At 41.8% G+C, this 20,677-nt stretch overlaps 1 long non-coding RNA gene across 1 annotated transcript; it reads right to left on the reverse strand.

The window, feature by feature from the left end:
• Window positions 1–16,701: 16,701 nt before the first annotated feature.
• Window positions 16,702–20,587, reverse strand: LOC138351515 (uncharacterized). Its single transcript, XR_011222479.1, has 2 exons — window positions 20,182–20,587; window positions 16,702–19,792 (listed from the first exon to the last, which is right to left on the reverse strand). It is a non-coding gene; the product is annotated as an uncharacterized lncRNA (long non-coding RNA).
• Between the last annotated feature and the right edge of the window lie 90 nt (window positions 20,588–20,677).

A 20,677-nucleotide genomic window follows, 5' to 3' on the forward strand; every position in this document is an offset into this window, starting at 1 on the left:
TTTCGTGTTCTGTCTTGTGTTGATACTTTTCATACCCTATTAATATCCTCTAATGCCACATCATCCTTCCCACCTTACTCAAATGTAATGCCACATCACCCTTCCCACCTCACTCAAATGTAGATATAAAATCAGGGAAACGCAAGTTCTAATCAGTTGTGTATTTGTGAAGTCTTTGAAAATGTAATAAGTTTTACGAAACGCGCCCGTGTCGCGTCAGACTAGAAATAAAAATGAATTTTGGAGAAGTGATTTTTGATTTACCTCCAACAGTGAAGCATAATGTACGAAAGATTGAGAAAATTCGTGTTAGAATTATTAATCTTACTTTTTCGGTCATATTTAATAAAATATATATATATATATATATATGTCGTACCTAATAGCCAGAACGCACTTCTCAGCCTACTATTCAAGGCCCGATTTGCCTAATAAGCCAAGTTTTCATGAATTAATGTTTTTTCGTCTACCTAACCTACCTAACCTAACCTAACCTAGCTTTTTTTGGCTACCTAACCTAACCTTACCTATAAATATAGGTTAGGTTAGGTTAGGTAGGGTTGGTTAGGTTCGGTCAAATATCTACGTTAATTTTAACTCCAATAAAAAAAAATTGACCTCATACATAATGAAATGGGTAGCTTTATCATTTCATAAGAAAAAAATTAGAAAAAATATATTAATTCAGGAAAACTTGGCTTATAAGGCAAATCGGGCCTTGAATAGTAGGCCAAAAAGTGAGTTCTGGCTACTAGGTACGACATATATATATATATATATATATATATATATATATATATATATATATATATATATATATATATATATATATATATATATATATGTCGTACCTAGTAGCCAGAACGCACTTCTCAGCCTACTATGCAAGGCCCGATTTGCCTAATAAGCCAAGTTTTCATGAATTAATTGTTTTTCGACTACCTAACCTACCTAACCTAACCTAACCTAACTTTTTCGGCTGCCTAACCGAACCTAACCTATGAAGATAGGTTAGGTTAGGTTAGGTAGGGTTTGTTAGGTTTGGTCATATATCTACGTTAATTTTAACTCCAATAAAAAAAATTGACCTCATACATAATGAAATGGGTAGCTTTATCATTTCATAAGAAAAAATTTAGAGAAAATATATTAATTCATGGAAACTTGGCTTAATAGGCAAATCGGGCCTTGCATAGTAGGCTGAGAAGTGCGTTCTGGCTACTAGGTACGACATATATATATATATATATATATATATATATATATATATATATATGTCGTACCTAGTAGCCAGAACGCACTTCTGAGCCTACTATGCAAGGCCCAATTTGCCTAATAAGCGAAGTTTTCCTGAAATAATATATTTTCTCTAATTTTTTTCTTATGAAATGATAAAGCTACCCATTTCATTATGTATGAGGTCAATTTTATTTAATTGGAGTTAAAATTAACGTAGATATATGACCGAACCTAACCAACCCTACCTAACCTAACCTAACCTATCTTTATAGGTTAGGTTAGGTTAGGTAGCCAAAAAAGTTAGGTTAGGTTAGGTTAGGTAGGTTAGGTAGTCAAGAAGCAATTAATTCATGAAAACTTGGCTTATTAGGCAAATCGGGCCTTGCATAGTAGGCAGAGAAGTGCGTTCTGGCTACTAGGTACGACATATATATATATATATATATATGTATATATATATATATTCAATTCTCAATCAAAAAATTCTCAATGTCTTGAGAATTCTCAATCAAAAATCAATGTCGTGTTGTAGTCACGCGCTATGAGAGTTAGTGACTGCAAGAATGTAAGAAGACCAATATTATGTACTCTCACAACCCATTGTGCATTCTTGTATATAAAATAAATATATTTAACAAAATTGATGTTTTAGTTTTGGAAATACACGATACACGAAATGACTGAGGTGGGGACCAACGCGCTTCATGATGGCTCGCACGATGTGACGCACTTAGCTATGCCTAATGGGCACAAACATTAATTTTTGAACATGAATGCTTTAAAATACCTAATAAGGTATCCAAAAATTCTAGTTTTCCTTTCTGGAATACGACCAGAGACATCTTCGTAAGCGAATCCTGAATAAATTTTAAATTTTTATTATGGTAAACTAAAGCATTTTATGTAAATATTTTGTTATTTATTGATATTTGAATTATTTATTTTTAAATTTTATAATGAATATAAATACGGTAATTATTTGTTTGCCTAAGTATTTAATTTTATTATTATTTTTGTGGTATTTGTGATTTGTTTGTATTTAGCAAAATTAGGTATACACAGCACTGTGCTGCTACCCTATTCTATATGAGACACTAGACGGTGTAGATCACGAACTAGCTATAGATACAGCTATTATTCCCATCTCACAGGATGGTTAATCATACATGGAATTATGGGAGATAATACCTGTCTTGTTATACTGTTATCTGGTCCTCTTGACCAGCCAGGGACGTGTCTGCTGGTGCTCTCACAGTGTTACTCTGTTATCTGGTCCTCTTGACCAACCAGGGACGTGTCTGCTGGTGCTCTCACAGTGTTACTCTGTTATCTATTTATTTATTTATTTATTTATTTATATACAAGAAGGTACATTGGGTTTGTGAGAATACATAGCATAGTACAGTAATTACACTCTTGTAAAGCCACTAGTACGCGCAGCGTTTCGGGCAGGTCCTTAATCTAACAAATAATTTTAAGTAGGTAAATTCTATCAGAATTAATAAAATGATAACAAATACATTGCAAGAAAAAAAATGAGATGAGAGAGATTAGTAAGTATATTAAAGCACATTGGTATATTAAAGCTCTGATTGATTACATTGACAGCTTGATTGGTAATTTAATCAAGATTAATTGACACCATACAGCAGATTGACAGTACATATAAGAAGACAGCAATGATAAAGATGTTCAGATTGGGTACATAAAGATTGGGAGATTGGGTAGCAATAAATACAGTGCAGTTTTAAAGCAAAAGGTAAAAAACTATGAAGATGAAATTAGGAACTTTTTAGTATTGTTTTTGAATGACGCAAAAGTTGGACAGCTTTTCAATTCAATAGGGAGTGAGTTCCATAGACTGGGTCCCTTTATTTGCATAGAATGTTTACACAAATTAAGTTTGACTCTGGGGATATCAAAGATATATTAATCTCCGTGGTGTAGTGGTAACCCAGACATCACTCGGTACCCCTACTCAAATCTCTGAATATGTTAGATATTAAGTCACTGCACATTCTCTCATGTGTATTATACATATATAAAACGCTAAACTATAATGCCAATCCTGATCTTAAAAGCTTCATAGAAGGTTGTAACAGAACCCATGAGCACCACACCAGAAATAAATACAGTTTTGATATTCCTAGAGTACGTCTTAATCAAACTAGAAATGCTCTGCAAATCAAGGGGCCCAGAATGTGGAATGACCTTCCCAACCATGTTAAAGACTGTACCTCTCTCAACCAGTTTAAGATAAAAACTAAACACTACCTAATAAATTCCCTGTAATCTACCTCACTCCTCTATTGTCAACCCATGTCTGTTATTTTTTTTATTTTTTTTTTTTTTTTTTTAATCAACACTGTTTGTCAACCTATTGTATTTGTGCTGCTTTTTCAGTCATGTTCACCCTTTTTTTATCTTTATTTGTATTTGTTCTCAACACTTTTTATTCTTTATGCTCAATTAGTATTAAGTTCTAGATATTAATGTTTTTCTTGCCCGAAACGCATTGCGTAATAGTGGCTTTAGGCATTGTATGTACTAGATCTATCTATATATCAATCCATTAATGTAACATCACTTGTATGTATATACCTTACCTGAATAAACATCTGAATCTGAATCTGAATCTGTAAGACACTCGCCTGGCGTTCCGCGAGCGCTATGTCATGGGTTCGTATCCTGGCCGGGGAGGATTTACTAGGCGCAAATCCTTAACTGTAGCTTCTGTTTAACGCAACAGTAAAATGTGTACTTGGATGAAAAAACGATTCATCGCTTCGGGGATCGTATTCCAGGGACCTGCCCGAAACGCTACGCGTACTAGTGGCTGTACAAGAATGTAACAACTCTTGTATATATCTAAAAAAAAAAAAAAAAAAAAAAAAAAAAAAAAAAAAAAAAAAAAAAAAAAAAAAAAAAAAAAAAAAAAAAAAAATTCTGGTGTGGTGATAATGGGTCCTATTACATCTGTCCAGGGAGAGTTTCAGAGCAGGATTTGCATTTAAGAACAGGGTTTTGTAAATGTAGTTGACACAAGAGAATATGTGGAGTGAGATTATGTTTAGCATGTTTAGGGAGTTAAACAAGGGGGCTGAGTGTTGTCTGAAAGCAGAATTTGTTATTATTCTGATAGCAGATTTTTGCTGGGTAATGATGGACTTGAGGTGGTTTGCGGTGGTTGAACCCCATGCACAGATACCATAATTAAGATAGGGATAGATTAGTGCATAATATAGAGAGAGATGAGAGCAGAGTTAGGTACATAATATCTGATTTTAGAGAGTATACCAACTGTTTTAGAGACTTTCTTAGTTATGTGTTGTATGTGGTATTATAGACTGTGGGTTGGTTGGTGTTGTCGTCGTTGATCCTTCTCTATGGACAACCCAACCCACAACTCGGTAGAGTGCTTATACTAGGAGATCACCCTTGGCGCTTCTGGCTCTTGGAGAGGGGCTCAACGTCACACGCTTAGGGGATGCGGCTCCAACACTTAGCCTCGTTGTCACGTGCACACACCCACTTGAGCCGCTGTGACTCCCCACTCTCTCCTTATGAGATATGATCTCAATCCCCTATGACTTACTAGTATTACCTCTTACCCTGTCCACAGCAGTGGTTCTTGGTTCTTTCTCTCTCCTTCTTTACTACCTCCTGGGAAGCCTCACTAGGACAAGGGCAAACACCGGCAAATTGTGACACATTTACTGGACAAAGCACATACACGATACATACACACATATAATAATAATGAATCCTATACTCGATAATCACAATCAGGTTGCACTCCAACACCATCAGAACTCTATTATCAGCTTATCCAGTGGTATCCTATCTCCTGGTTCACCACCTGATACTATTAACCTCCTCAAGTTGGTCAAGCCTACATACACTGTTGCACTATCAGCAAGATAATGTATATATAGAAAATCAGCATTTGAATGCAATAACATATACCAGTATAAATGTTCATTGATACTTCAGTATAAAAAACTCCTTGACACAAGAATGCCAACAGTCACTCACCTCTCACTGCGTCTTGCACGCTAATGACAACCAAACACTATCAACTCCCTACTAGTAATCCACCAGAACTTCCCCTTCCACCTCTGGAAGTTCACAACCCTAATATCCTTAGGTTCTTCCGGGCTTCACTACCAGGATCCTCTGCAGCTCCTCCCGGCTGCTATCATGAAGTTTCCTTGTGCAACTACGGTGCTTCACCCTTTTGTTAGGTTCTTCCACAGCTCTCTTGGCTGCTACACCACCTCTACAGAAGCACGTGACACTCCTCTTCACTGCTGCTTCTCCTCACAGCTCGAGGTCCTCTGCTCCACTACCTTGGAGTCTCATCAATTACTTCATCTGCTGGCTTCGAAGTTCTCAGCAACTTCTTCCCCAAAAGACAAACCTGCAACCCATCGACACTCCAATAAAATGTTCCCCTTTAACACATAAACAAAAATAACCACACAATATGCTTGCCTCAAACCTCTATCTGTTCTCTACATACAGTGAGAGTGGACTCCCCCGTTTTGGGCGGGTCCATACTCCACCTCGCCTGGCGGCGGTCCTCACTCGCTGGGAGGGTCTTCCTCCATCCGGAGCCAGGCTCCCTCAGTCGTCCGCCAGCGCTCAGAGGGGGTGGACGTCGCTCCGTGCTCCTCCCCCTTCACTCTCCTATTTCAGGCCTTCTGCCTTATTAAAACATGTCTAACTTATAAATAAACATTGCTACTGTCGCTGGGCACACGACCAACTACAAGTGATCACTATGAACTGGCGTATATCGTGCTTACCCCAGATTAATTGGTCGAGGGCGCTTTCCCTCTGACGGCGTCTGGTCAGGGCGCTCCCACGGCCCACAATAATGCCTCCGGGCGGCTTAATATTCACTAATTATCGTCCACGACTTGAGACCACACGTCCCCAGCTCGATTCCACAGCTGGCACGTCTGCACACTTCTCTTCTCTTAGAGATATATCACTAGGGGTTCCCTTCTGACGGGAGCTCAACGGAGCGCGGCTTCCCCCTGCGATGTCTGGCACTCAAGTGAGGTCAAGGTCCTCCAGAAGCGAGCCTCACGCCTCCAGCAAAATGTCCACATCTCCTAGCCCGTCATTTATCTATTTTCTTCTGCATTGCCCATAATCTCAAACTGTTACACATATCCAACCAACTATTTTACATATGCGTTATCACCTCAATACTTGCTAGACCTTCTAGTTAGGTCAGGCTTGCTGAATAACTCTCAAGGAGGGAGACTCGTTTCTCCTGCAGGCTGAGATCATAACACTCCCCTCCCCTTATTTTTGAGAGTTATTCCAGTGGCAAAGCTCGGGATAATACATCCGCCACCACACTGTCTCGTTCTCCATATACTCTCTTAGGAGTCTACAATTAATTCGTTGCACCTTGCAACATCTGGCTCACAACTCGCCAGAAATATGATCTCACAAACGATTTGACCTCTCTGGCACCTCTTGGCTAGGCTGTCCTCCTTGGACGCCTGCACTCCATCGGTCCACTCTACTTATTGTTTCCACCCTCCGTTTCCTCGTCTTCCTCTCTTCACGTCCAGAGTTAGACATCTGCTGTCTGTACCTCCTCTGTCGTCTTCACACTTCCATCTACTGCCGTTATACTTTCGTCTCCTGTCATCATACTTCACTCCATCGTCTTCACCGACGCTCCTCCTTTTCGTCTCCTCATATATCCGAGACCTCATCCTGTTCGACTCCCACCGAGTCCTCGGCTTTCTTCTATTCCTCCATGCTTGTATCATCTTCCTCTTCCCACACTTTTCACCTCTATACAACTCCATTTCTTCTCCTTCAACACTTCTTCTTTCCCTAAAAGTTTCTTCGGGAACTGTATTACATCCAACAGCACTCGACCGTACACGTCGCCTTGCCTCTCCCAGAGTGCTCGTAAGCATCTCTCCACACATACTGTCTCTTCTCCTTTCATATTCTCGGCTACTACTCTTCTTCACTATCTCTCCTCCACGTTTTCTGTGAAACATATCAACTCCTGACACCTCAAACAACTTAACTCCACTATCCCTATGCCTCTGTGCTCGTGGACAACGTGACGCTCTACTCCCGTCCTCAGTATGTCCACATCTTTCCTCATTCCTACTCAGCACAGTTGCATTCACCTTCCGACTCTTAATTTCAGCAGTCTGGGCTCTACTCAGGTCCGCTCTCTTCACATGATTCTTCTTCGGCTGGGTCATCCTCACTTTCGACCTCACCGAGACTCCATTTGCCTGGGCTGGCCCTTCATCAAACAGCCACGCTATATCTACGTCGATATCTTCCACCGGCTGAATCGACACTGTCTCACCTTCTCCAGTGTCTTCCTCGTCGGCCACCTCTGCCTTCGTCACTACCGAGACAGGGTTTTCAATGGCTTGGCGGTCTCCTGACTCATCTTCTCGGATGTCAGTCAGGTTCACACCCTCAGGTGTCCCACCCATGCCATGGCCTTCCGGGCACTCCTCTAGCACAGTCTCCGCTATGACTCTTGGCAGCACCTTTGTCCCGCACAAGTCATTCCCCAAGATCACTTGGACTCCTGGAATAGGTATGTCGGGGCACACTCCCAACATCACCTCTGCCGACACATATTCCGACCTTAGCTGGACAGTACAAACGGGCATGTCACTCTCCGACAATAACCCATATACTTTCACCTTCCCACTGCCAGCTAACCGTCGACCATCCCCAATCAGGCTTCTCGCAATCAAGCTCTGATTAGCTCCGGTATTTTTTTGTTTTTGTTTTTGAGATATATACAAGAGTTGTTACATTCTTGTACAGCCACTAGTACGCGTAGCGTTTCGGGCAAGTCCTTAATCCTATGGTCCCTGGAATACGATCCCCTGCCGCGAAGAATCGTTTTTTCATCCAAGTACACATTTTACTGTTGCGTTAAACAGAGGCTACAGTTAAGGAATTGCGACCAGTAAATCCTCCCCGGCCAGGATACGAACCCATGACATAGCGCTCGCGGAACGCCAGGCGAGTGTCTTACCACTACACCACGGAGACTGCCACGGTATCTCTTAAGATACCAACTTCTACCTCAGGTTGGCCTCCTACACTGATCCAACCTTTGCTCATGAACGGTCTATGCCTCTCGTTCACTAAGTTTGATCTCTGTGGTTTGTCTCGGAACACATTAGTATATTTACCTCGGGGGTCACACATGGCCAGGGTCACAACTCTCTTGCCCTGCCGACAATCTCGCATCACGTGACCCAAACCGTTACATTGGTAACATCTCATCTGTGAAAAATCTCTCCTATATGTACCAGAGTAGCTCTGACTCTGCCCACTCGTATTGGAGTTCCTCGGGCCAGACGTACTACTCGCACTCTGTGGAGCTTTACTGGACCCTTGATTTCCTGGATAACGATTAGTTTCTCGTTTAGCTCCTCCATCCTCACTTTCAGATGAAGTGCGCGACCTACTCTTCTGAGCTTTAGGGTACTTACTTTTATCTACCCATTTATCAAAATTTTTCTCACCCCAGACTCTTCTGGGTCTCTCATAATTTCTTCCTCCCCAGACTCCATTGGGTCTGCCATTGCTGCGTCTCGCCTCGCTTCTCACTCTGTTCTCCCTTAAGCTCTTGTACGCTTCAGTAATCATATCCGCCCTATCTGCGGCATCTTTCACTTCCTTTATCCCTGCTTCTTGGATCTTGAACTTTGTTTCGGGATGCATCATCTCCACGAACTTCTCCATGACCATCAGTTGCTTCAGGTCAGCATAAGATCCAACTCCAGCAGCCTCAATCCACTTCTGGAATCGTCTTTCCAGATCTCTTGCTGTCTCAGCAAACGTACATGCTCCAACTTTGATCATTTCTCTGAAGCGCTTCCTATAAGCTTCTGGGGTTAACTGAAACGAGCGCAATATGCTGCTCTTTACTGTGGCGTAATCCTGGCACTCTTCCAGTGACAATTGGGTGTATGCCTCCCTGGCTGCACCGGTCAATCTTAACTGGACCAGCTGGGCCCATTCCTCCTGTGGCCACTCCTTGATACTGGCTACTTTTTCAAAGTGCTCGAAAAAGCTCTCTGCCTCTTCGGGAACAAACAAGGGAATGTCCTTCTCCCTAACCCTAACATCTGGTGGGTGTGATACCTGGGTGGTGCTCTCTGGCAACCCATGTTCAATCCTTTGCTCAGCCAAGGTTCTATTCGCTTCTATCTGCATTTGTTTTGTTCTCTCTTTTTCTTTTTCGACCTGGGCTTTTTCTTTTTCTTGTTCCAACTCCAGTTCTCTTATTCTGGTTTTCTCTTTTTCTTTCTCCACCTCTAGTCTCGCTCTCTCTACTTCCAGCCTGGTTTTCTCTTTTTCCTTCTCGGCTTCATTTTTCATCTGGAGTTCTAATTTCATCTTTTCCAGCTGGAACTGTCTCTCCTCACGCTGTTGTTGGATCTGGAGCTCTAACTGGAATCTCTCCAAGCTCCTATTTCGGCTACTCCTACTACTGCGGCTACTCTTGCTGCTCCTACTCGATCCCTGGGATCTCACTTCATCCTGCCCATCATCCCCCTTTCCACTTTCAGCTCCTTTTTGGGCTCCTTGTTCTGCCGCTTCATTTTTGGCTCTTAACTGCCTCAGGATCTCATCCTTCATCCCAGCTACTTTAGATGCTTTCAACCTGATGCCACATTTTTCTGCTATTTGTTTCAATTGATCCCTCGTGCAACCTTCCAAGTCCTCAGGCTTGCCTGACTCCACAAACGCTTGCACCTTATCCATCTTTGTCCTGTGAGTCTTCCCAAGAGAGAGAGTATACACCTGTGGTCACACAGTTTATCTCAGCAGGGGTGTACAAATCCACTCTTGGACAGGGTGTGGGTGTGTCAGTTCACTCTCCCGGACAGGCCCCCAATTTATTATAGACTGTGGGTTGGTTGGTGTTGTCGTCGTTGATCCTTCTCTATGGACAACCCAACCCACAACTCGGCAGAGTGCTTATACTAGGAGATCACCCTTGGCGCTTCTGGCTCTTGGAGAGGGGCTCAACGTCACACGCTTAGGGGATGCGGCTCCAACACTTAGCCTCGTTGTCACGTGCACACACCCACTTGAGCCGCTGTGACTCCCCACTCTCTCCTTATGAGATATGATCTCAATCCCCTATGACTTACTAGTATTACCTCTTACCCTGTCCACAGCAGTGGTTCTTGGTTCTTTCTCTCTCCTTCTTTACTACCTCCTGGGAAGCCTCACTAGGACAAGGGCAAACACCGGCAAATTGTGACACATTTACTGGACAAAGCACATACACGATACATACACACATATAATAATAATGAATCCTATACTCGATAATCACAATCAGGTTGCACTCCAACACCATCAGAACTCTATTATCAGCTTATCCAGTGGTATCCTATCTCCTGGTTCACCACCTGATACTATTAACCTCCTCAAGTTGGTCAAGCCTACATACACTGTTGCACTATCAGCAAGATAATGTATATATAGAAAATCAGCATTTGAATGCAATAACATATACCAGTATAAATGTTCATTGATACTTCAGTATAAAAAACTCCTTGACACAAGAATGCCAACAGTCACTCACCTCTCACTGCGTCTTGCACGCTAATGACAACCAAACACTATCAACTCCCTACTAGTAATCCACCAGAACTTCCCCTTCCACCTCTGGAAGTTCACAACCCTAATATCCTTAGGTTCTTCCGGGCTTCACTACCAGGATCCTCTGCAGCTCCTCCCGGCTGCTATCATGAAGTTTCCTTGTGCAACTACGGTGCTTCACCCTTTTGTTAGGTTCTTCCACAGCTCTCTTGGCTGCTACACCACCTCTACAGAAGCACGTGACACTCCTCTTCACTGCTGCTTCTCCTCACAGCTCGAGGTCCTCTGCTCCACTACCTTGGAGTCTCATCAATTACTTCATCTGCTGGCTTCGAAGTTCTCAGCAACTTCTTCCCCAAAAGACAAACCTGCAACCCATCGACACTCCAATAAAATGTTCCCCTTTAACACATAAACAAAAATAACCACACAATATGCTTGCCTCAAACCTCTATCTGTTCTCTACATACAGTGAGAGTGGACTCCCCCGTTTTGGGCGGGTCCATACTCCACCTCGCCTGGCGGCGGTCCTCACTCGCTGGGAGGGTCTTCCTCCATCCGGAGCCAGGCTCCCTCAGTCGTCCGCCAGCGCTCAGAGGGGGTGGACGTCGCTCCGTGCTCCTCCCCCTTCACTCTCCTATTTCAGGCCTTCTGCCTTATTAAAACATGTCTAACTTATAAATAAACATTGCTACTGTCGCTGGGCACACGACCAACTACAAGTGATCACTATGAACTGGCGTATATCGTGCTTACCCCAGATTAATTGGTCGAGGGCGCTTTCCCTCTGACGGCGTCTGGTCAGGGCGCTCCCACGGCCCACAATAATGCCTCCGGGCGGCTTAATATTCACTAATTATCGTCCACGACTTGAGACCACACGTCCCCAGCTCGATTCCACAGCTGACACGTCTGCACACTTCTCTTCTCTTAGAGATATATCACTAGGGGTTCCCTTCTGACGGGAGCTCAACGGAGCGCGGCTTCCCCCTGCGATGTCTGGCACTCAAGTGAGGTCAAGGTCCTCCAGAAGCGAGCCTCACGCCTCCAGCAAAATGTCCACATCTCCTAGCCCGTCATTTATCTATTTTCTTCTGCATTGCCCATAATCTCAAACTGTTACACATATCCAACCAACTATTTTACATATGCGTTATCACCTCAATACTTGCTAGACCTTCTAGTTAGGTCAGGCTTGCTGAATAACTCTCAAGGAGGGAGACTCGTTTCTCCTGCAGGCTGAGATCATAACAGTGGGTACTGAAGTTGAGTCTCTTGTCTAGGAATAGGCCAAGAAACTTTCCATAATTTTTATTGCTAATGTTTACATTGTCTATCTGAAGCTGAATTGCATTTGTAAATTTGCTTCCAAATAAGATGTAGTAGGTCTTTTCTATGTTAAGTGTTAGTTTGTTGGTTGACATCCATAAGTGGACTTTTTTTAGTTCATTATTAACAACATTATTTAGTGTATGTGGGTTGGGGTTAGAATAGATGAGGGTAGTATCATCAGCAAACAAAATAGGTTTCAGAATGTTAGAGATGTTAGACAGATCATTGATGTAAATAAGAAATAAGAGAGGTCCCAAAATGCTGCCCTGTGGCACTCCAACGGTTATTGGTAGATTGGGAGAGGTTATATTATTGATGGCTACACATTGGTGTCTATCACTAAGATAGGATTGGATATAGTCCAGTGTATGGCCTCGAATTCCATAATGATGGAGTTTACGTAAGAGGTAATTGTGATTAACAGTATCAAAGGCCTTTCTCAGGTCAATGAAGAGTCCAATCGGAAACTCATTTTTGTCAAGGGCTGAGTAAATTATATCAAGGAGACTAATAATTGCATCGTTGGTACTCTTTTGGGAGCGGAAGCCAAACTGACAGGGGCTAAGAATGTCAAATTTTACGAGGTAGGAGTAAAGCTGTTTGTAGATAATTTTTTCAAATATTTTTGATAGTATGGGTAGGTTTGATATTGGTCTATAATTGTTTATGTCTGCCGGATTACCTCCTATGAACTGGTGTTACTCTTGCTTTTTTAAGGATATCAGGGAAGGTATGATACTCAAGGGATTTGTTGAACAGCAGAGCTATAGGTGGGGCAAGGGCGTGGGAGGCGCTCTTGTATACAATGGATGGGATTTCACTGATGTTCCCAGCTTTGGTTTTTAGTGAGTGTATGATGGACACAACATCTGTCGGGCTGATTGGTGAAAGGAGAAGAGAGTTTGGATAGCTGCCTGAGAGATATGTGTTGATATGTGTCTGAGTCTGTGGGATTTTACTGGCAAGGTTAGCACCTACCGATGAAAAGAAGCTATTAAATTCATTCGCCATTTCTAAATCAGTTGATGGTGTAAAGCCATCCTTAGAGAGTGTTATCTGGTTGTGGGAGTGTTGTTTAGTTCCTAGGATATTAGAGATGGTTTTCCATGTGCTTTTCATGTTGCCTTTTGCTTCTTTGAATCTAGTCTCATAATATGAAAGTTTAGCTTTTCTTGTGATACTGGTAAGCACTGATGAGTACCTTTTAACTACTTCCTTTGTAACAAGGCCAAACCTAAATTTCTTTTCATATTCATGTTTTTTGTTGATTGATTTGATTATGCCACTTGCGAGCCACGGGTTATTTTTTCTTTTATCAGTTACTTGTTTGGTAAGGAGGGGACAGTGAGTGTTGTAGAGGCTTAGAGTTTTGGAGAGAAAGAGGTTAGTTAATGAGTTTATATCCTGTGTATTATTAAATTCAGATTCCCAGTTAATATTGTGAAGTGCATTAGAAAGATTGCCTAAAGCTGATTCACTGTGTAGCCTGAATGAGAGTTTCTTGCTTTCTGTTGGTGCTGTGTCCATGTTTGCTATGAGGAAGGTAGGATAGTGGTCAGTTGTTCTGTCATAGATTACACCAGATGTAAGGGGAGCTGTTATATTAGTCCATAAGTGATCCAAGGTAGTGGCAGATGTTTGAGTGACTCGGGTGGGCTTGGTGATTGTGGGGATTAGCATACAGGAGTGCATGCTGTTACGGAAATAGTCAACTTGAGGGTTGTTGTGAAGACCCAGGTCAATATTGAAATCACCTCCTAGAATGATGTGATTTTTGTTGAGATTGTTATTTATGATAAGATTCTTTACGTTATCTGAGAATGAAGCTAGGTTGGTATTAGGAAATTTATAGATGGCACCGATAGTCAGAGAGGATTTAAGGGATTTACTGGAGAACTTGGCAAAGGTATATTCACAATAGTCGTCTTTATCACTGATGACACTATTGCAGATGAAGGTATCTTTGCAATATATTGCTGTGCCACCTCCTTTTTTATTAGGCCTGCAGTTATGAATGGCTTTTTATCCAGCTAAATTGTAGAGTTGGGTATAGTCTTTACTTAGCCAAGTTTCTGTTAAAATGATGAATGATAATTTAGTACCTAGTTCTGTGAGTAGTGCATTTATATCATCAAAATGTTTACCAAGTGACCTAACATTTTGGTTGTAAACTGATAAGCAGGTGCTATTTAGGAGTTTGTTTTTTGCAAGATTTGCTGTGTAATACCTGCAATAATGATGATCAATGTGCTGATTTGTGTGGATATGGGACAGAAGATTTTGATCAGGATCAATATCAATATGCTTGTAGACGCAATAATGTCACGATACAATAAGATAAGTAATTACAGGAACAGTTAAATACTAAATCTGCTGTAAATAGAAAGTAATTGTAGCAAAACACAACAATAAATGTAAGTACACAAAAAATAGAAACAATTTGAAGTGGAGCAAAGATCCCCGTAGACAGCCAGGAAGGATACAATAGTTAGGTCAAGAGAGAAGAAAAAATCAGTTGACTGACAAGAATAATATATAGCAAAAAATAATGAGACAAATAATAATCGTAAAGTAAAAATAATCTTAAAAATCAATTATTTAATATAGCTTAGTTGTAAACCTTTAATTAGTATGAACTTAAGAAATAAAGAAAAAATCTGGTCCTCTTGACCAGCCAGGGACGTGTCTGCTGGTGCTCTCACAGTGTTACTCTGTTATCTGGTCCTCTTGACCAGCCAGAGACGTGTCTGCTGGTGCTCTCACAGTGTTACTCTGTTATCTGGTCCTCTTGACCAGCCAGGGACGTGTCTGCTGGTGCTCTCACAGTGTTACTCTGTTATCTGGTCCTCTTGACCAGCCAGAGACGTGTCTGCTGGTGCTCTCACAGTGTTACTCTGTTATCTGGTCCTCTTGACCAGCCAGAAACGTGTCTGCTGGTGCTCTCACAGTGTTACTCTGTTATCTGGTCCTCTTAACCAGCAGGGATCAGAGGTCTCCACATTGGTCCTGATAATTTTTTCAAGATGGATTTTAAAATACAACAGCGTTTTGGCATTGTTTACGACTTTGGCAGGTAGATGGTTCCATAGGTTTATAACCCTCTGGATGAAAACGCATCTCCTGCTTTCAGTCCTGCATTATGGCTTGATGAGCTCGAAACTTTTGCTCCTTGTTTGTGTTCGTGAGCGCTTTGGCCAGGGTTCGTCTCCTGGTCGGGGAGGATTGATTGGGCGCCAATCCTTAAGGGTAGCCTCTGTTCACCCACTAGAGAATGAGTATACCTGGTTGAGAAACAAATAGGATTAAGAACCAGCCCAAAATGCTATGCGTGGTGGTCCAGTCCTTGAGCACACTATGTGCCTCTGTAACCCTTTCCACTACCACCCACAAGATGGGTATGGGGTGCATAATAAATGAACTGAACTAAGACTGCTAGTGGCTTTACAAGAATGTAAGAACTCTTGTATATAAATATAAAAAATCACTCCCTTCTTTTCCTTAAAGGTAAAGGTACGCTTGATTATTCCCAGGGGTTTGATTAGCTTTTGTTTTCTGCCGCTCCCACTTGTTGTGCAAATTAAGAACTCTTAATTTGGTAGTTGTGGCTTGGGTTTGTATGCCCCATATGCAAGGTCTTGCATTTATCGGTACCCTCTTTCCACCTAGCAGTAAAGAGGTTCCCAGGAGTTAGTCAGCATGTTGTGGGGTTGCAACTTGGTAAGGGTCAGTAATTCGACCCTGGAGGGTGGCGACCTAGACCTCATCATATAAGCCTAACATGTACTGCATGTATAAAATGGCTGCCTGTCCCCCGACAACAATGAATTATTTACCACCAACTAGGCACCCAAACTAGCAAGATACGTTGCTCTACCCCAACAGGAGCCTCCAAAGATAACGTTGCTCTACCCCAACAGGAGCCTCCAAAGATAACGTTGCTCTACCCCAACAGGAGCCTCCAAAGATAACGTTGCTCTACCCCAACAGGAGCCTCCAAAGATAACGTTGCTCTACCCCAACAGGAGCCTCCAAACTATTACAACACAGATAGTATCAAATCCTCAACACCAGCATCTCTTCCTCCTACTCTGGCTCAGGTGAATGTCAGAACAGTTCAGTATTGCGATGTACAGCTTAGTGACAAAATTTGTTTTTGGCTCAAGGAAAATAGACCCCTTAGCTACGATTTTTTTTTTGTTGGAAAAGTCATCGCTGTGTCACACCAGATTTAACGAACTGGGAGGGGGTGGGGTTGGAGGGGGAGGGCCAGTTTTAGGAAAAATATTAAAGTTTCCCATGTTCATAAATAATCTGTTTATAGGAGTTTGTTAAAGAATGTAGAAAATATTCGCTCTATACTGTTTTAAGACTGAATTTTTTCCGAGTTTTTCATCCTCGCTGCAGTCATAAAGAGTTCTTATGGAGAAAATAAACTCTACAGACTAAATAAAAAAATATAAACTCTTCGAAAGGTTAGGTTAAAGATTAAAGAATTAGAACAAACTTTATAAAGCCAATAAATACACAAAGATCATAAAGAGGTTACAGGTTAAAGGGTAAAGAATAAGAACAATTATATCAAACATAATAAATATAACTTATGAGAGACTTGATGAACTTTAAGTAAAAAAAAAATAAAAAAAGTGCTTAAACTCACATCTGTAAAAAAAAAAAATATTTATTCAGGTAAAAGTACATATACAGAAGATGAGTTACAAACATAATATTGGATTTATAGATAAAGCTTGTGCATAGAATACCTAAAGCCACTAATACGCACAGTGTTTTCGGGCAAGGTGTGGGGGAAAAAAACCCACTTAGATTAAAGCTTAATACTAATTGAGATTAAAGTATAAATTGTGTTGAAAACAGAAAAAGAGGAGGGGGGGGGGGGGGAGGGGAACATGGCAGAAATCAGCAATTATATAACTTGGTCAACAAACAGCCATTGTTTGGTAATAGCAAGACATGGGTTGACCAACATGGTAACATCATTCTTTGCTCAAATAGTATTTTTTAAGAGTAACGAGAGTCATAAGATGGTCTTCAATTTTATTATTATAACAAATCATAATTTTTTTTTGTAAACACAACTGCATGGGATACACATAGCAGTCAGTGGTTACTCTCTCTCTCTCTCTTTCTCTCTATACAGATCATTTAATAGTTGGGGGAAAAGTAACATCAATTCCTTTCTCCTGCTGCCGCTGTTCACGTATCTTTTTTCATTTCACTTAGACTGACAGCTCACCAGACGATGGAAGACTAATGTCAATTTTCGAGCCCCATTACTCTCACCCTTATAACCTTGTAACGTAACATAACCAACATGATGACATCGTTCTTTGCCCAAATATCATTAATGTAACGTGACCAACATGGTAACTTCGTTCTTTGCCCAAATATCATTTTAAGAGTAACGAGCAACTTTCTGTCCGATGTCTGAATATTGAAATGTGAACCGTGTTTAGCCCTTACATTCCAAACACAATAAAATATTAGCACAAGCTTGTTTAGTTCTTGTATCACGTAACGTAACATAACGTTTATTCAACAACTGGTAGACATAACATAATGTAGCTTCATATTCACTGTGGTATAACAAACAAACAAACATACATACACATCGCGGTCAGTCCTCGCTATACCTCAAATGCGCCGTTCATTTTCTCTCCCTTAGGTGAGCAATGTTCCCCACATACAAATTCCAAGCAAAGTAAACATATATAAGACTAATGTGGAAAAACATAGTCTTGATACTATTATTAAATTGACTTGTTCATTATCCCGAGTTCAAGGCTGTCTCTAAGACCTATATTATCTAAATGTAAACAGCAATTGATGAGAATAAGACTGGATGAGTCGATAGTGAAATAGCTCTGGGTTATGTCTGTTTTCAGTTCTTGTAGCACAGTCAATGGAGCGTAATGAGGGAAAACAGACTTTCTGCTGTCTAAATAAATAGCATTTGAAAATGTATGCGTGTCAACTCAATCTCCATCCCCCTCTTCATCCAACACCAAATATTGCTGTGCAGACCTTGTAACACACATCGGCATTAGTACCTATTTCTTGTAACACAGTCAATGCAGCGTAATGTGGGAAAATAAACTTTCTGCTGCAAAAATAAATAACATTTGAAAATGTATGCAAGTCTAGACAATCTCCTATAGCCCTTACATTCTAAACACAAATAAAATATTAGCACACGCTTGCATCGCATTATATCATCATTATGTAACGTGAAAAGCTTCTTTCTGTCTGATGATCAAATAGCATTTTTTAATAAATGACGTCAGCTTGGTCTTATGCCATTAGGACTGTATTACACTGTGCGCAACAGTAGATTTGTAATATCATAGCAAGACAATGTCGCAGAATGTTCAACGTTCAATACTGAAGGAGTGAGCGAGGCACTTAGTAACGTAATGTGGAAATCATCAACTTTCTGCAGTCCAAAATAACATTTTGAAATGAAAAGTGAGACTTATATCATAGACTGTGGGTTGGTTGGTGTTGTCGTCGTTGATCCTTCTCTATGGACAACCCAACCCACAACTCGGCAGAGTGCTTATACTAGGAGATCACCCTTGGCGCTTCTGGCTCTTGGAGAGGGGCTCAACGTCACACGTTTAGGGGATGCGACTCCAACACTTAGCCTCGTTGTCACGTGCACACACCCACTCGAGCCGCTGTGACTCCCCACTCTCTCCTTATGAGATATGATCTCCTCAATCTCCTATGACTTACTAGTATTACCTCTTACCCTGTCCACAGCAGTGGTTCTTGGTTCTTTCTCTTTCTCTCTCCTTCTTCACTACTTCCTGGGAAGCCTCACTAGGACAAGGGCAAACACCAGCAAATTGTGACACATTTACTGGACAAAGCACATACACGATACATACACACATATAATAATAATGAATCCTATACTCTATAATATCACAATCAGGTTGCACTCCAACACCATCAGAACTCTATTATCAGCTTATCAAGTGGTATCCTATCTCCTGGTTCACCACCTGATACTATTAACCTCCTCAAGTTGGTCAAGCCTACACACTGTTGCACCATCAGCAAGATAACATATATATATAGAAAATCAGCATTTGAATGCAATAACATATACCAGTATAAATGTTCATTGATACTTCAATATAAAAAACTCCTTGACATAAGGATGCTAACAGTCACTCACCTCTCACTGCGTCTTGCACGCTACTGACAACCAAACACTATCAACTCCCTATAAGTAATCCACCAGAACTTCCCCTTCCACCTCTGGAAGTTCACTACCCTAATATCCTTAGGTTCTTCCGGGCTTCACTACCAGGATCCTCTGCAGCTCCTCCCGGCTGCTATCATGAAGTTTCCTTGTGCAACTACGGTGCTTCACCCTTCTGTTAGGTTCTTCCACAGCTCTCTTGGCTGCTACACCACCTCTACAGAAGCACGTGACACTCCTCTTCTCTGCTGCTTCTCCTCACAGCTCGAGGTCCTCTGCTCCACTACCTTGGAGTCTCATCAGCTACATCATCTGCTGGCTTCGAAGTTCTCAGTAACTTCTTCCCCAAAGACAAACCTGCAACCCATCGACACTCCAATAAAATGTTCCCCTTTAACACATAAACAAAAATAACCACACAATATGCTTGCCTCAAACCTCTATCTGTCCTCTACATACAGTGAGAGTGGACTCCCCCGTTTTGGGCGGGTCCATACTCCACCTCGCCTGGCGGCGGTCCTCACTCGCTGGGAGGGTCTTCCTCCATCCGGAGCCAGGCTCCCTCAGTCGTCCGCCAGCGCTCAGAGGGGGCGGACGTCGCTCCGTGTTCCTCCCTCTCCACTCTCTTATTTCAGGCTTTCTGCCTTATTAAAACATGTCTAACTTATAAATAAACATTGCTACTGTCGCTGGGCACACGACCAACTACAATGCAATCACTATGAACTGGCGTATATCGTGCTTACCACAGAATAATTGGTCGAGGGCGCTTTCCCTCTGACGGCGTCTGGTCAGGGCGCTCCACACAGCCCACAACAATGCTTCTGGGCGATTTGATATCTGCTCGTCGACCAGGACTTGAGACCACAACGTTCCCAGCTCGATTCCACAGCTGGTACGTCCGCACACTTCTCTTCTCTTCGAGATATATCACTAGGGGTTCCCTTCTGATGGGAGCTCAACGGAGCGCGGCTACCCCCTGCGATGTCTGGCACTCAAGTGAGGTCAAGGTCCTCCAGAAGCGAGCCTCACGCCTCCAGCAAAATGTCCACATCTCCTAGCCCGTCATTTATCTATTTTCTTCTGCATTGCCCATAATCTCAAACTGTTACACATATCCAACCAACTATTTTACATATGCGTTATCACCTCAATACTTGCTAGACCTTCTAGTTAGGTCAGGCTTGCTGAATAACTCTCAAGAAGGGAGACTCGTTTCTCCTGCAGGCTGAGATCATAACA

This window comes from Procambarus clarkii, chromosome 50, assembly GCF_040958095.1.
Source record: "Procambarus clarkii isolate CNS0578487 chromosome 50, FALCON_Pclarkii_2.0, whole genome shotgun sequence".
NCBI lineage: Eukaryota > Metazoa > Arthropoda > Malacostraca > Decapoda > Cambaridae > Procambarus > Procambarus clarkii.